At 41.6% G+C, this 17,431-nt stretch overlaps 1 long non-coding RNA gene across 1 annotated transcript in view; it reads left to right on the forward strand.

Moving 5' to 3' along the window:
- Positions 1-17,431, forward strand: part of LOC125639312 (uncharacterized) — a 210,387-nt gene that overhangs the window by 14,602 nt on the left and 178,354 nt on the right. The window lies entirely within an intron of this gene.

A 17,431-nucleotide genomic window follows, 5' to 3' on the forward strand; every position in this document is an offset into this window, starting at 1 on the left:
ACAGAATGGTGCATCATTCGTTACTCCAGCACTCTGATGAGAATAGGAATGCTAAATATTTTCAAACTTCTGAGTGTGGCATCAGGAGGACTCTCTTCTGACTAGCAAAAGGTGGCCAGGTGCTGCCATTGCAATGCGCCGTGTCACTTTTTCCCTGTCATTTGACTGAGTTATGGGGAGACTCACTTGGTGCCTTCTCCCTTAAGCATCAATGCGTATGAGAGAAGTAGATTTCTTTTTGCATTTGGCTGAATAAAGCTGAGTCCTTTTGGTACAGCATTTGTGTGTTCCCATTTGATTTGTCTTTAATGAAACATGAAAAGTCATCCACAAACAAGCCTTTTTTTGTCCATGAAACAGAAATATCAAAAGTTAGCAACTATAACATTACCTGTGAGAACACAGTTCGTAAGTCTGCTAGTGAGGGCTGTACACACTGTCTCTCATCCTTTCTGCAATCAGTGCCTGAATCGCCGTCAGTAATTTCATTGAGCTCACCACTCTTCACAAAGAAATATTGACAATTCCTCATTAAGATTAGTATTGAATTGTGACCTATTTAGCTGGGTGTAAAGTCCATATGAGCGTATCCCCAAATTTTACTAGCTCTCTATGGCCAGTAGAACTTCCACAATGGCACTCATTACCTCCTTGGACAGCTGCCTGTTTTTCTTTTTCAGGGGACAAAATAACTGCTAACCCATTTTTTTCACATTAGGTTCAACTGAAACAGGACAAATAGCTACAGTAATTCCATGATGATCAACACAGTGACTACAAAAACACCAAGGAGGCCAGTGGCACCTTAAAAACTAGCAGATTTGTTTGGGCACAAGCTTTTGTGGGTAAAAAACCCACTTCTTCAGCTGCAACCCTCTTCTTCGTGCATCAGAAGAAGTGGATTTTTTACCCACGAAAGCTTATGCCCAAATAAATCTGTTAGTCTTTAAGGTGCCACGGACTCCTCGTTGTTTGTGTGAATACAGGCTAACATGGCTATCCTCTGATACTTAACACAGTGACTCAATCTCAGGCCCTGTAAGGATTGCTCTCTGCGTCTCAGGCCCTGTAAGGATTGCTCTCTGACAACTGTGCTTATCTTCTGATTTTTTTCAGAAACACTTTTTTTTTAAAACCCAAAGAAATGAATTTTGTAAATAAATGAACTAAAATCTCTGCTCCTTGCCTGTGCAAATACCTCGGTGTCTCCCATTGTGATGTCTTGGCCTTAGTGGTCTTGCCACTCAGAGGGATAAGCTTTTATTTTTTTTAAACGGCATTCTCTTCCTTCTTCCCCTCCCTCCAGTTCTTCCTCTTCATCTGTTAGGGTCTTTCTTTTTGTTTAAGGCTGTGCCCACCTTAAAGCTTACTCCAATGCTCTTAGGTCCCTCTCTTTTTTCTCCTCTCTAGGGCCCTGATCCAGAAAATCATTCAAGCATGTAAGCAGTCCCACTGAAGTCAATGAGGCAGCTCATGTACAAGTGCTTAAATACTTGACAGAACTGGGGCTTACATACTTTTCTTCTCTCAATCTCATTTTACTGGAGAGGAAATGTTAATTTTCTTCAGGGTCTCTCTTCAAGACCTGTGACCCCAGGATCTCTTGATTCCAGCTGACGGAGGGCACAGATGTCCTCTGGGTTCATCAAAGAAATGCCCCTCATGAAAGACTGTGTCACACTGGTCATCATAATCCTTGAGAGATGTTGTCATAAATATAAAGGGAAGGGTAAACCCCTTTGAAATCCCTCCTGGCCAGGGGAAAGCTCCTCTCACCTGTAAAGGGTTAAGAAGCTAAAGGTAACCTCGCTGGCACCTGACCAAAATGACCAATGAGGAGACAAGATACTTTCAAAAGCTGGGAGGAGGGAGAGAAACAAAGGGTCTGTGTGTCTGTCTATATGCTGGTTTTTCTGCCGGGGATAGACCAGGAATGGAGTCTTAGAACTTTTAGTAAGTAATCTAGCTAGGTACATGTTAGATTATGATTTCTTTAAATGGCTGAGAAAAGAACTGTGCTGAATAGAATAACTATTTCTGTCTGTGTATCTTTTTTGTAACTTAAGGTTTTGCGTAGAGGGGTTCTCTATGTTTTTGAATCTAATTACCCTGTAAGATATCTACCATCCTGATTTTACAGGGGGGATTTCTTTATTTCTATTTACTTCTATTTTTATTAAAAGTCTTCTTGTAAGAAACTGAAGGCTTTTTCATTGTTCTCAGATCCAAGGGTTTGGGTCTGTGGTCAACTATGCAAATTGGTGAAGCTTTTTATCCAACATTTCCCAGGAAAGGGGGGGTGCAAGTGTTGGGAGGATTGTTCATTGTTCTTAAGATCCAAGGGTCTGGGTCTGTAGTCACCTAGGCAAATTGGTGAGGCTTTTTACCAAACCTTGTCCAGGAAGTGGGGTGCAAGGTTTTGGGAAGTATTTTGGGGGGAAAGACGCGTCCAAACAGCTCTTCCCCAGTAACCAGTATTAGTTTGGTGGTGGTAGCGGCCAATCCCAGGACAACGGGTGGAATATTTTGTACCTTGGGGAAGTTTTGACCTAAGCTGGTAAAGATAAGCTTAGGAGGTTTTTCATGCATGTCCCCACATCTGTACCCTAGAGTTCAGAGTGGGGGAGGAATCTTGACAGATGTATTATGCAAAATATGGGGGGGAGTTATGTATACATGATGAAAATTATGTTCTCTAGGCCTTATAGTGAAAGGAAGGTCCCTCAGAGGTGCGCAGTGAGACAAACTTCTCCAGATAGGAGGTAGGAGACACTTATTTATGTGGTGGACCATTGTGTGTCATACAATAGAAATCTATTAGCATACTGAATCATAATGAAGAGCTTGCGAAGACTTCAGTAGGAAATTAATAGGAAGAGGTAAACAGCAGGGAAGGGGGAGATCCTCTTTTCTGGTAGAAATTGAAGGACTGATATAGTTGGGGGTGCACAGAAATGCTCTGGCATCCTTCAGTCTATGAAGACAAGTTGAGAGCGGGCTTAAACTTATGAAAAGGGGATCTCAACCATCCTAGTTGAAAATGCTGGGAAAAGGAGTTGGGGTAATCTATCCTGCAGGAGACAGGGGAAGGTTTTGTGAATTAAGTTTAGGCTCTAGAAAATGTGTTTGTTTTATAGGTAACCAAATTTCCAATAATATTACTTACTATCATTTGAATCTTGTCTTTGATGATAAACTTATTCTTGTATTCACTATAAATACAGCTAAGTACTGTGTCTTAAGTAGAGTGGTGATCCTCAGTTGAATATACTAAGCTGGTATGTACTTTTCCATAGGGTTTAGAGGACCTTAGGCCTTGTCTACATTACTGCTTAAGTCAATGTAAGTTATTTTGCTCAGTGGTGTAAAAAAACCCCATTCCCCGAGCGACATAACTTACAGTTTCCACGGTATACATCTGATGAAGTGAGCTGTAGCTCACGAAAGCTCATGCTCAAATATATTGGTTAGTCTCTAAGGTGCCACAAGTACTCCTTTTCTTTTTGCGAATGCAGACTAACACGGCTGTTACTCTGAAACATAACTTACATCGACTTAACACAGTTTCTACACCGTGCTGTGTCAGTGGGAGATGCTCTCCTACTGACATAACTTCCGCCACTATGTTGTTGATGCGAGAGTGCTCTCCCATTGACTTTTTGAGTCTTCACCAGCCCTGATAAATTGATGCCACTGCATCGAGGTGCCAATTTAGTGCGGTAGTGAAGACAAGCCCCAAGAGTTCAGTGAAACAGAGCACTCTGGAGGATGAAGCAGTTGGTGTGTCTCTATCGTTAATCTGTAGAGAGAGAGTGAGGCCTGCGGAGACCTGGACGGTAATGCTTACCAGGGACTGGTGGAGTCTGTGCCTGCTGTGGATCAGCTCCTGGCCATGAGCACACTGGAAAGCATCACAGGTCCACTCTTGCTGCTACCCTATTCAGGGTACAACCTTCCTCGTGATAACGTCTGGGAATCCTAAAATGGTGGTACCCCACCCTTCTGGAACTAACTGGAAAACCTCAAATAACTGACAATGAAAGAGGCAAATTCTGACTGAATCAGTTGCTTTTGAGTTTTGTGAGGATGTCAACCTCTGCAAGCACTTTGTACAATTAAAAGGAAACCTTATATGGTAGAAAACTTAAAACTATACAAAAGTTTTGTCCCTGAATATATGTAAGACCATGAAGTTCAATGGAATTTGAAATATATTTTAATAGGTTCTTCCATCTCTATCAATAATTTGGTCATTTATAGTATCTGCCTGTTCTAGGGCTGTGCACCTGATATTCATTTTGAGTCAATTTCTGGATCAGACTGTGAGTAATACAAATACAATTGCCAAAAGCTTTTAATAGTGGTGTGCTTCTCTTCAAAGGCAAATTATATTGTGTTAATATTGTTCTCTAGAATCTTACATGGACTCAAAAAACTAGGCTCAAGGCCAAAGACTTATCACAGAATTACACAGTCTTCTTTAACTAAGAAGCCTTTACAGATATTTGTATGTAATATACATCAAAGCCCACCTCTTTTCCCAGGCTTCAGTACTGGTATTTGAAAACTGAGGCTGCTATTAGTGGCTGGATTGGGCATTTGAGGGAAGGAGGAGGAACCAGAGGCTATTTTGTGCTATTATGATTTGATTGCATATAGTGAAAGTGTCTACTGTTCTGTGTAGGTGCTTTTAAAATGTACTTTATTAATATAAATGTCACAATTACTTTGGGATGTATGCATTTTTTACATCAGATCTACAGCCACTCTGTGCTTTGTTCAAAATGTTGAATACATATAACTGAATAATATGGGAACGGATGTACCAAAGCATAGCTGTTTACACAGACATTTCCTTCTGTTAACTCTGATGTTTATCCCAACAATGTATTGACTTTATGATTAAAACATTTCATGTACGTTTCCACAAGTGGACAATTTGTACAGTTGAGTGACACCACCTGATATATCCTAAATCTCACTTATGCAGAAGAGATTGAATTAATGTATTCCACAGAAATGAGTGACAGATGCAGAGAGAAAAAGCAGATCAATGTTTAATTATGTAAATATAGTCCTAAGCTTTAATAATACACTGGAATAAAACTGTCAGAACTGCCAAATTTGGGCAATATGATGAGTGAAGTTTCATCCCTGGCACTATTTTTGGAAGACTTTTCATTACTGGAAGGGATGGTCCCTCTTGAAGAAACAACAGAAATACATCAGGGATTTCAATATTTCTTGCTGCTGCCAGGCTCCATTCACAATGACAACCAAGGCAGAAATGCTGTGCTGTCTCCAATGCATTTAACCTAGAGATTAGAAAGCTAAAGTTTCAAAGTGAAAACTTGATAAGTGGGACACAGAGAGAACACTTCATATAAAGTTTGTATTAAAACCCTTCCTTTCTGTTAACACATACTATACTTAGCTCTGTGGGCTTAGACATAATAGGCCCCTGTTACCTGTAGCATTTTCCCTCCAGCTGTTGTTGGAGTGACTTGCTACTGGTGACTATCAAGAGGTATAAACAGTCACATACATATAAACCCCAATTCAGGAAGGATTTCCTATTTAAGAGAGCACTTGAGCACATGCTTACATCCCACGGAAGTCAGAGTGCAGTGAGATGGTGACTTGAGTGGGACTTACGCATGTGCTTCAGTGCTTTCTTGAATCAGGGCCATAGCAAAAAAATAAGGAAACATGCCTTTGTAAAGAGGAGGGAAAATGATCTTCTCCCTGCTGAACTTTTGCTAAGTTTGCCATGAACAATCTTCAGGTTTCTCCAGCATAGAATCATAGAATCATAGAATATCAGGGTTGGAAGGGACCTTAGGAGGTCATCTAGTCCAACCCCCCGCTCAAAGCAGGACCAATCCCCAATTAAATCATCCCAGCCAGGGCTTTGTCAAGCCTGACCTTAAAAACTTCTAAGGAAGGAGATTCTACCACCTCCTTAGGTAACGCATTCCAGTGTTTCACCACCCTCCTAGTGAAAAAGTTTTTTCTAATATCCAACCTAAACCTCCCCCACTGCAACTTGAGACCATTACTCCTTGTCCTGTCCTCTTCTACCACTGAGAATAGTCTAGAACCATCCTCTCTGGAACCACCTCTCAGGTAGTTGAAAGCAGCTATCAAATCCCCCCTCATTCTTCTCTTATGCAGACTAAACAATCCCAGTTCCCTCAGCCTCTTCTCATAAGTCATGTGTTCCAGACCCCTAATCATTTTTGTTGCCCTTCTCTGGACTCTCTCCAATTTAGCCACATCCTTCTTGTAGTGTGTGTAGGATTCATACAATGTTTATGCGCTTGGCAACATTCAGGGCACACCTGGAGTGTTGTGCTGGACCTGTGCACACACAGCTCCTTTCAAGGGCATCAACCTTGGAATCACGCCCAGATAACATGAACCGTGGGAAGCCTTCCAGGACTGGGCTCAAGGCCCGAGAGCAAGGAATGCGGTAGATAGAAACTGGTAAATAAGAATGTTAAACAAAGCCAGTGTATTCCTTTTATCTGTTGGAGAATGTAATGCGCGGGGGGAGAGAAAGAATAAAGGGGAAGGTGGAAAGCTGACAGGCAGAAGCCTGTTAGCAGACCAGCCGCTTGCTTGCTAAAAGCTGTGTTCTGTCTTGTCATTGAACCGCAACAACTGGACACAGTACTCCAGATGAGGCCTCACCAATGTTGAATAGAGGGGAACGATCACGTCCCTTGATCTGCTCGCTATGCCCCTACTTATACATCCCAAAATGCCATTGGCCTTCTAGGCAACAAGGGCACACTGCTGACTCATATCCAGCTTCTCGTCCACTGTCACCCCTAGGTCCTTTTCCGCAGAACTGCTGCCTAGCCATTCGGTCCCTAGTCTGTAGCTGTGCATTGGGTTCTTCCGTCCTAAGTGCAGGACCCTGCACTTATCCTTATTGAACCTCATCAGATTTCTTTTGGCTCAATCCTCCAATTTGTCTAGGTCCCTCTGTATCCTATCTCTGCCCTCCAGCATATCTACCACTCCTCCCAGTTTAGTATCAGTATTAGAAGGTTTCTGAAGACTTGATGTAAATGAAAAAGTGAGTTGTGATGAGGGAAGCAAGTAGTTCTCCACAGTTGTAGAATTTGGCACACTTTCTCACTTTTAATTTCTCTTTAAAGTTTTCATTTTAAAACACTTTCAGTTTTAAGTAAAAAATCTCTGAAGCCAAATCCACTCTTTTTTGCTCATTTCTACCCATGTTATTCATATACATGCTTACTTTTTGTCAAATTGGCTGTCAGTCCCACTGTTGCACATGATCCTGGACTGATGCAGCTCAGTGCAGGGAACAGGTCTTTTGGCCCATGACAGAAGTTTTAGTACTAAAAAAACAGAACACAGAAAAACGTGTCAACAGAAAGCTTCAGCGAAAGGTAAAAAGAGGAAATAAAAGGGAATATGTCTCCTCTGTCTCTCTCGCCCTACTTAATTTGTCCCAACAAAAACTCTTCTTCTTTTTGGCTTCAGATACTACAGCAGCAGTTCCCAAACTGTTGGTCATGACCCCAAATGGGGTAACACCATCACCAGATGGGGTTGCAAAGATCCCTACTGTGCAGAGGATGCCATTTTGCTCCATACCGCATGACCTTGCAAGTAGGATGCATGTGAAGTCTTTCTGTGGTGAGGATGCCATTTGGTTGAGCAATATCGCACCCTCCAGGCTGTCTGGGGTCCTGGAGTAAATCAATTAAAATGGGATCATGCCAACAAAAAGTTTGCACTACAGTATTCACATCCATAGCAATGATCTGGAATTCTTCATTAAACTACCAGAAAATAAAAATTCTAGGTAGTTTTGGTACCATTTTAAACACATTATAAGCAAAGTGAAAATATGAACTAGAATTTCTTCTGATATGCAGAAGCTATAGCTGTGCCCTGAACTGACAGAGTGACAGGATATGATCATCTAACAATTCCTGCAAACATTTCTCTTAATGCGTGCTTTCCTCCTACTTGGATAGCACTCTCCCTTTCCCATCCTACATTCTTAATCTCTTCCACCCCTCCTCCATAGTGATTCCCTCTCTTCTTATACTTTTGTAGATTATTGCCACTCATTATTACTTGCCACTCATTAATATAGCATCTCTAACACCTGAGATGGGTGAACGAGGAGAAGGGACCTAGAGAAAAAGTTCATCTCAATTTAATTCTATAGCTGACCAACAATTGAATGCAATTTTCCCTGCTGCAGAATCTGTTTTCTATGGCCCCTGCCTATATTTGCTCAGTTTTCCTCTTTAGCTTGTACAGTAATTTAATTCTAGAATTCTTGCTTGTGTAGTTTTTTTTGTTTTATGTAACAGTACACCATGTAGACATTTGATGTAACCTTTATTCTTTTGGTCAGAAATAGACTACATATTCTTTCCAGTACCTCCCTTAAAATTTGAACTGTGTAAAAATATTACTGTTCTACTTTGTAATTAGTTGTATGCAAAGGAGGAGAGTGAATACTGTCTGCAGTCTTATCACCTCAGGTTGTGAACTTTCCAGTTCTCACAAACCATGTGCAGTTTGCTTTGCAATAGACCTCTTCAGAAGCTCAGGTACTGCAGGAAGTGGTGACTGAATATGTAGCTTTCTTCTCTCTGAGTGAGTACTGAAGAAATAGCCTTGCATTGTCCAAGGGGAAATGCATAAACAGTAGTGCTGTCTCTCAAATGTGACAAAACTAAGCTCCTGACAACCCATAGTGATAAAAGATCCCACAGCTCCTTTTCTAAGAGTAAAAGTGTTAATGTGGGTGTCCTGGCTAAATTCCAAACCCAGTAAATATACTGTCTTCTTGGTTTTCTGTGTGGTTCCAGTTGAATAAAATGCTTTTTGTCCTGAACTACTGTGTAGAAATATTGGTGCAGTTACCAAATATTCATCCAGTTTTATAATAGTGCCTAAGGGCCAACCAAAAATGAGGCCCAGTTGTCCTAGACACTGTGCAAACAGAATAGCAGACTGTTCCTGCCCCAAAGAGCTTACAATCTAAGACGACAAGACAGACCCAGGGTGAAGGGGAATGGTAGAACACACAAGCAGCTTGAACAATGTGAAGGCAGCAAATGTTTGTGTGTGGGGGGTGAGTTTAGGAGGGAATAAGCAAAATGGAAAGAAAAGTAAAGGAGAAGGAGGGGTGAGGGGACAGGGATGGAGTGAATTTGAGGTGAAGAGCCTGAAGGAGAGGGGGAGGAGAGCTATGGGGTTGTGGCAAACAGCCAATCAGCACAAGGCAGAGAAAGTTTAGTCAGAACTGTAGACAGTTCTCAATGTCTGAAGTCCAAAGGTCATAGTTTTGGCTGTTTCTTCTGTCCCTACCGGTGGGAGTCTCTAGCTACCTACTTTCTGTGGTTTTCTTTCAATAATTACAGATTACTATCCCAGAAGAGGCTGCTTTTTTGTAGGGGGGAAAATGACTCTCTCTATATATGAAGCATGAAAGTGTTTTGGTTTCTTTTGGATAAAAAGTGCTATATAAATAGAAATACTTATTACTGTTCATTACTAACTCAGATTTTTGATGCTATCTTAAACCTCAGAGTTGCACAGGTGTTCAATGGCATGCTAACGTAGTAATTATTTAGATAAATGATCTAAATTTATATATCTGTCACAATTCTATATTATTTATTACTTGATCTGAAAACTTTTCTATGTATTGAATGAAGTTGAGAGATTAAAAATGTAAGAATATTTTTGATTGCAAGTGTATAGATGCTCAACTAACATGATTTCACTGGTGTGTTGACACTTGGCAAGGGAGATGAAAGTTAATCATGTGGATGCACAAATGGAAAAAGTATCCCACTGTATAGGAGGAATGTCAGACTTGAAATAATGTTGGTATTTGTTAACTTGCCTTGACAAATATACCTGTGTGTGTGTGTGTTTCCCCCTCACTGTGTGTGCACAAGTCTCATTAGTAGGTTCTTGCAGTAGGAAAGGAAAATAATTGAATACATTTCAGTCTGCAACAAGAAGCTCCTGGATCTAATAGACTCTTGCTTTGCTGTTTCCTGTTACAGCTTTGTGACAAGATGATAAAAGGTACCATGGGCTGTTCTTGTTAAATATACACTATAACTTAAAAATGGACTGGCTAGAGACAAGCAGTGAAAAGGAAGAAAGAGTGTAACATTAATCTGCTGAGGGGAATTAATCTGTAATCATGGAATTGGTAACAGAGCATGTATGGAAGCTAAAATCAAGAGCTTTGGGTTCTCCCTCAGTCATGGGATGCTCTTTGTGCTGTTCTCATACTACCAAGCCTACCACCACAGTGCTCCTTGCAATCAGTGCTCTACTCCTCACTCCGACATGTGGATATTGGAGAAGGGCAGTGGCCCATATGTACTATGTAATTGGTGCAGTTTGAGTTGATGGGAAGGGATACCAGTCAGGGCTCAAATGTAAGGCATCCTAAATTTTGAAGGTTGCTGTACTGCTGTGGCTGCTTCTTGAGTGCCCCCTACTGGCCTATGGTGTGGTTTTACAGGCAGTCTGCCCTTATTAGCTCTCTTTCACAGGCTCCTTAAGACTCCGGTCAGTCTGTGTTGTGGTTCACAGTGCCCCTTTCTGGGGCTGGTTTAATTTCAAATAAAGTTCATACAGACTTCAGAGTCATTAATCACAAAATAAGGCAAAGAATCCTCAACATAGCCCAAAATCATAATTCAGCACTTCATACTTAGCTCTGGTTCTTTAGCCACATCTACAGCTGGCTCTTAGTCAGTCTGCTCTACCTGAAGTTGTTAGTCTGCAGCCTTTTCTAAGAAAAGCTGACCCCCTCTATCTCTGCTTCCTTTTTCTCTCTCACAGTTGCACCTGTAGCTTCCTGCTGCCTTTTATATTACAGCATGTGATCTTCCTCAGATGAGACTCATCTTTAATCAGGGCTGGCTTGGCTTAGCGCCAGGCTCTCCTGCCCATGGGAAAGCCACCATGTTACAGTTATTATGTGGGGTAGGAATGAATACATATATGGGGGGTAGGAAGGGATGTGTGTGTTGTGGGGAACAATGGGGAGAGGAGGAAAGAGAGACAGGACAGGGATCTTAGGGAATGTGTCAAAGGAAGAGAGCTTGACTCCTTTTCAGTGCTTTGTGCTGAGTCCAGTGAGCAGCCCCAGACCAGCACTGACCAGTGTGAGATGGGAGAGGCAGATATGTTTGAGAAAATGTTGGAAAACATAGACAAGGAAGAGGAGAAGGAAAACGAAGGGAGAGAGCATTCAGGCAAGGGCGAGTGAAGGAGCAAACAGACAGAAGAGAGAGAAAGGAAAAAGAAGAGAGAAAATCCAACCTTCCAGAAAGTTCTGAGTGTCTTCTTTATCCTGCACAGGCAGGAGATGCTGCCTCAGAACAGTCAGCTCGGGTGTCTGCAGGAGGCAGGTGTGACAGGAAGGCAGAGCTCACCAGATGTCAGGTAGGAAAACGAGGAAAGAAAAGGAACGAAAGAAAAAGATGAGCAGCAAAGTCTGTTTATCTCCAGACTGTGATCACATGGCTTCTAGTTCCTCAAGTGCTTGGGTAAAAGATGTAGGAGCCAGTGTGCAGAAATCTGGGGCCTTGTGGCCATACAGGCTTAGGGGCCCATAAATTCCACAACAAAATCACCAATGTTTGATGGAAAACTGACTGGAATTAGTCACTGTAAATTGTATTAAGAAAATATCTGTGAAAGCAATTGGTGAACATTCCTAGTGCCGCAGCCAGGGCATTTGGGTGCTTGTGCTGACAATTACCTGCTAGTAGGAGATGGCAATACCGACTCTTCAGACCCTCTGATAATCGGTCTGCAAATATTATTTCATATAAGGAGAGACTGAGGCTCCTTGCAACTGAGGGGTTCTCAGCTCTGCTGGCAATCTGGGTTTGAGAGGCACAGTTAAGAAAGCCCTGCAAGGGCTTTGCTGCTTTAACTAAGGTGCCTCCAATTCTTTCTCCTCAAGGTTCCCAATAGGTACTCCTGCTTTCTCATCACCACTGGATGGGACCCTAGAGGGTTCTGAGGTATAATTTAATATTTACTAGGTCTCCATAGCCCCCGCTAAGCGAGTCATCCATGTTTGCTTGAAAGAGCCAACAAAGAACTGATAAAATATTTAATATAGCAGAGGCAAAAATCTTTATGTGTGGAGTCAGCAAACAGCAGATTCCTTCAGTGCAATGTGTATAGGTTGACCTGGTTAATACCTGTGTTATCAGCCACCTACTTCCCCACCCCCCTTTGTTTCTCTTCACCCTTCTGCTATTGTACTCCTTTTGGGATTATGCATAGAACAGAAATTCAGGGAAGATTATGTAGGAGTAAATATATTTTTCTGTAGTTTTGTAGAACAAGGGCATTTTCCCAGAGTTATAAGGCATGCAAGAGTGCAGCATAATCCCAGTCTCCTTATTCATGGATCAGTGAGGAAAAAATTAAGGTAGTCTGAACGCCACCCTTTATATATGTTACATTCAAAATAACTATGTTAGGAGAATGTTAAGACCGCAAAGTCTAGTGCTCAAAAGTTAGGAAATAGCTGAATTAAGGCTGATTGGGAAACTGATTTTTGAAGCATCAGAAAATTAACAAAACTAGGATGTTCATCTGGAAAGCAATATCTAAAATGATCAATGTGTCAAATTCAGCCATTGTAAAATTATCCACCTGACATAGGTTTTATACAATGGAGTCACAAGACCTATGCTGTCATTGTTACAGGTATTTTTAAGCAAGTGAAGAGTCGTGTATAAACGCTCTTGAGGGCAGCCCATTTCTGAATTGTGGTTCAACAGCTCTCATATTTTCTTGATTTTACTGTATAGTATGGTATCTGTCACAGATCCAGTCATGTGCCCCCTGCTGTCCACCCACTTAACTGCTGTGAAGGAAATCCAAACTTCTGGATCCCTGGGTGTTTTAAGCCGCTGGAGTCTGAACAGAGTCCAGCCCCTGCCATCGTCTTCTAAGAGAGGAGTGTCCTAGGTATATTCTCAAGGCTCAGCCCCTTTGTCTAGCACGCTCTCATAAAAGCTGGAGCCTGTTGTCAAGTTGCCTTGCCCCTTGCTCACGGCTGATGTTTCAGATTCCCCTGTCTCTTAAATTTACCCTCTCCCAAATTTACCCTCTCACATCCCAAGGTGTGAGCCATGTGGTTTACTGTTTTATTCTCTTAGAAGGTGTAAGAAGCAACTTGAGGAGAGGCTGTTCTAGATTTGATTTGACAAATAGGGAGAACTGGTTGAGAATTTGAACTTGGAAGGCAGCATTCTTCCACTGATGCCTGCTCCACTAAGGACTTGATGTCACTGGCATGACTTAGAGTTGCCCAGTAGCAGCTCGAAGCTGTGTCTCGGCCAGGGTTGGCCCAAGAATCAGAGAGTTGGAACTGGTTCCCTGATGCCCTCATCTCTCCTGGGCTGAATGGAACTCCTGGCTCAGGAGAGAATCTTGCCTGTTATTTACACTTCTCTATTAACATTATTATTGTTATTATTTGTATTCCTGGCTGATCTTATTTTTTTGGTTATTGTCTGGGTGAAGTATGATACTGTTACTGCAAGAGTAAAACTGATAATGTATGTGAATTATTAATCTAGATTGACCTAGCTATGGCATTAAATGGTGTGAAAAATTCACACCCCTGAGCACCATAGTTAAGCCAAATTAACTCCCAGTGTAGACCTGGCTGTTGACCTAGCTACTGTCACTCATGGAGGTAGGTTACCTACATTGACAGAAGAACCCCTTCTGTCAATGTAGGAAGCATCAACACTAAGGGTGGCTAACCTGAACCTGAGAAGGAGCCAGAATGTGCCAATGTACATTGCCAAACAGCCACAGTAATACGTCAGCAGCCCCTCATCCCCTGCTTCCAGCGCCTCCCACCCACTGGCAGCCCCGCTGATCAGCGCCTCCCCCTCTCTCCCTGTACCTCCTGATCAGCTGTTTCGTGGCGTGCAGGAGGCTCTGGGGGGAGAAGCGAGGGCACGGCAGGCTCAGAGGAGGGGGCAGGAAGGGGTGGAGTGGGGGCAGGGCCTGTGGCAGAGCCAGGGGTTGAGCAATGAGCACCCCCCGGCACATTGGAAAGTTGGCGCCTGTAGCTCCAGGCCCAGAGTCGGTGCCTATACAAGGAGCCGCATATTAACGTCTGAAGAGCCGCATGTGGCTCCGGAGCCACAGGTTGGCCACCTCTGATTTACACTATGGTGCTACAGTGCCATAGCTTCAGCGGCGCTTGTAGCATAGACTTGCCCTCAGTGTTAACACATGATTTCTTTGTTCTCCTGGGGAAATTACATTGCTCTAAACGCCAGCCCTACACACAGACTTGGTCAGACTGTTTTCCCTAGGCTTCAGCAATCTCATTGTCCTGAGGTGCTCGCACTTGAATGGGAGACATCAAGGTTTAACGATCGTCCATTATCTCTGGTCTGGGGAATATGTGATACAGCCTTGACAGTATGTGGCTGACTCCATATATAGTGAGGCACTGAATGACACAGCAGTTTCATAAGAAGAGCCAGCATTCATAAATTGTACATAGATTCCTCAAATTGTAACAATCCTATTTTCAGTTTAATATAGACACTATAATAGATTAGGTGTCAAATAACTTGCCACTGTACTACCTGTCAAGGATATACTGTATATTATTAATAGATAGTCTAGACAATTGTTTCTTTTTTGAGATGATAAATTTGGAGGTTTTGAACCCTTTTTTTACCCCTTGTTTATAAAAATATCTTATTGTAATGGGCAGTATTCAGTAGGAGGCAGCTTTAAAGTAAATGTTCTTGAGGAATAACTATTAATTAAGTCATAATGATTCAGGCGCAGGGCATTTCCTAGAGATTAATATCTAGCTAAGAGGAGTTGATATCTCAAACCCCAGCTAGTCATCAATCTCCAGAAATGCTCAGTGCCGAGTTTCTTATTGCTTTTAAAAACTGAAGAATTAAAAAATAAATACAGACAGATAGACTTTTTTTCTTTATGAGCAATGCAGCTTCAGTCAGTACAGCACCTATAGGGTAACTTTTAGATTGCTAATGTCCTGCTATGCCTCCTCCAGGCAGATTGCTAGACTCATCTCTCAATATTCCATTCAGATTCTAGTTAACAAGTGTTAACCAGACTCTTGTTTTCCATTTTTCTTTTGAGACAGGATTGATGGTAAAGTAGTTAACTCAGTTCTGGAAGGAATTGCAATGTCTGCGTTACCTCAAGACAAGCTCTGTCAACTTTTGCTAATTAAACCTGGTAGGCTATAAGTAACCTATTTTGCCACTGCCAAGGGAGTGGGACACAGGAATGTCAAAGCAGTTGCTGTGCATAGATTTAAAATGTGTGGGAGTGTGATTAAAACTGCGATTAATCACAATAATTTTTCTTAATGGCGATTAATTTTTTTGCGTTAATTTGAGGAATGGTTCACTTTGGATTGTCCAACGTAATGACCACCACATAGCGTGTCAGATTTTTTCTTCCTTTAATGTTGCAAATCTACAATGCTGCTTGTTCTAATTCTCATACATGCACATATGCATAAGGGACCTTTAACAAGGTATTGTGTATGGTAAAAAAATGCAAAGATACTCACAGGGACTCAGACTTTTAACTGTACTTGAGCTGACAATGTGTCTAGAAGGAAGGGTGATGTTATCCTGAACAGTAGCATTCAGTGCAGCAGTGCCACATCAAGCAGCCCTACAGCCCCAGGGTATGACACCTTTATTAGGGGAAAAGACCTATGTCAGACACACCATTCTTACATGATTCGTTGACTAACATACACAGAGGAGTACTTACCTTCTACTCTGACTGGATGTTAAAACTGGTGTGATGTGGCCTTCTGCACCTGAATGGATGGAGGGAATAGGAGTAGCCGCCTTCAAACATGACAATAAGGCTTGAGTCAACGGGGGATCAGATTAATTAAATAAAAGGTAAAGTTTTCATGCAGGTTAGTGTCTAATGGACAAACTGTAGAATCAATATTCTGAGCCAATTTAAAGTTTCAGTCCCTCCTAGAGACTCACATCTTTTATGTCCCACAAATGCTGACCCATACAAACACGAACACACAACCTAGTCAAATACCTCCACTAGCTCCAGTTTAGAGGAGAGAGAAAATAATGTCCTACATTAACACCTCCTCTGTTTCTCATTTAACCTGGCTTTATCTGTCATAACTTTTAGGCCCCTATTCAACAAAAATTCCCTATTTTGGAGAACGCTTAAACATATGCTTAACTTTAAGCATGTACTTCAATGCTATTGACTTCAGGTTAATCGTATGCTTAAGTGCTTTCCTGGGATGGAATTAACCATGTGCTCAAGTGTTTTCCTGAATTGGGACTGTGGATTGTAAATTCTTTGGGGCAGGACTTTACACCTTGTGCAATATCTATCACACCATCAATGCTTAACAGATAATAAAGTGCAGTTCCACTCTTAAAAGTGCCTCTGTAAAAATGGCATTCTGGGGTTCCACATTCATGGTCACTCAATGACTTCCAGATCAAATGTGCTCTGTTTACAGATAAAAATTTGGATTTTTCTAAATTGCCAGCTTTGCAAGCTCAAGCTGAACTCTTCTAGTGTGCATATAATCAGCAGTAACCTTGACCCATGCACTATGAAGAGTATTGTAGATGCATTTATGGTCATGCACTTCATTGTGCCCTGAGGTAAAGCTTCTATAATTGGAAATTCATTAACAATTCAATTGTTGTTGATTCCAGAAAAGACTCTCTTTTGCTCTCCCAGAGCTGTATTGGCTACAAGGACCAACAGAAATAGTAACAAATAGTATTTTGTCAGCAAAATAGAGTAGAAAATTTCATTCAGAATACACAGAGACTGAAGATCTGTGGAATAGGAAAGTTGCATTTTACCTAGGCAATTTCCCAAACTTAAACATACTTTGAAACACATACCATCTATATTCCTCAAGCTTGCTTCTGTTTCATATACCCACCCTCGGTGGAAATTAGAAAGTAAAATCCTGGTATTAACTATCCTTGTTAAGACAAAAAGATTTCCTGAAGGTAATACGAACAAGTGTTTAACTGGGGCAGAAGTTGTAGGGCTTCACACTGGCTGGGACAGGGTTATAACCTTTAGCTTGCCAAGCACAGTGCAAGCCTACTTGTTTCACCCTATCACAGTTTAATGGATGATTTGTTTCATTTAATAATGAAACAAATGCAAAGCTTAATTAGAAAAAAAGTTTCAGAGTAGCAGCTGTGTTAGTCTGTATCCGCAAAAAGAAAAGGAGGACTTGTGGCACCTCAGAGACTAACAAATTTATTTGAGCATAAGCTTTCGTGAGCTACAGCTCACTTCATCGGATGCATTCAGTGGAAAATACAGTGGGGAGATTTATATACAT

Source organism: Caretta caretta, chromosome 7, assembly GCF_965140235.1.
Source record: "Caretta caretta isolate rCarCar2 chromosome 7, rCarCar1.hap1, whole genome shotgun sequence".
Lineage (NCBI taxonomy): Eukaryota > Metazoa > Chordata > Testudines > Cheloniidae > Caretta > Caretta caretta.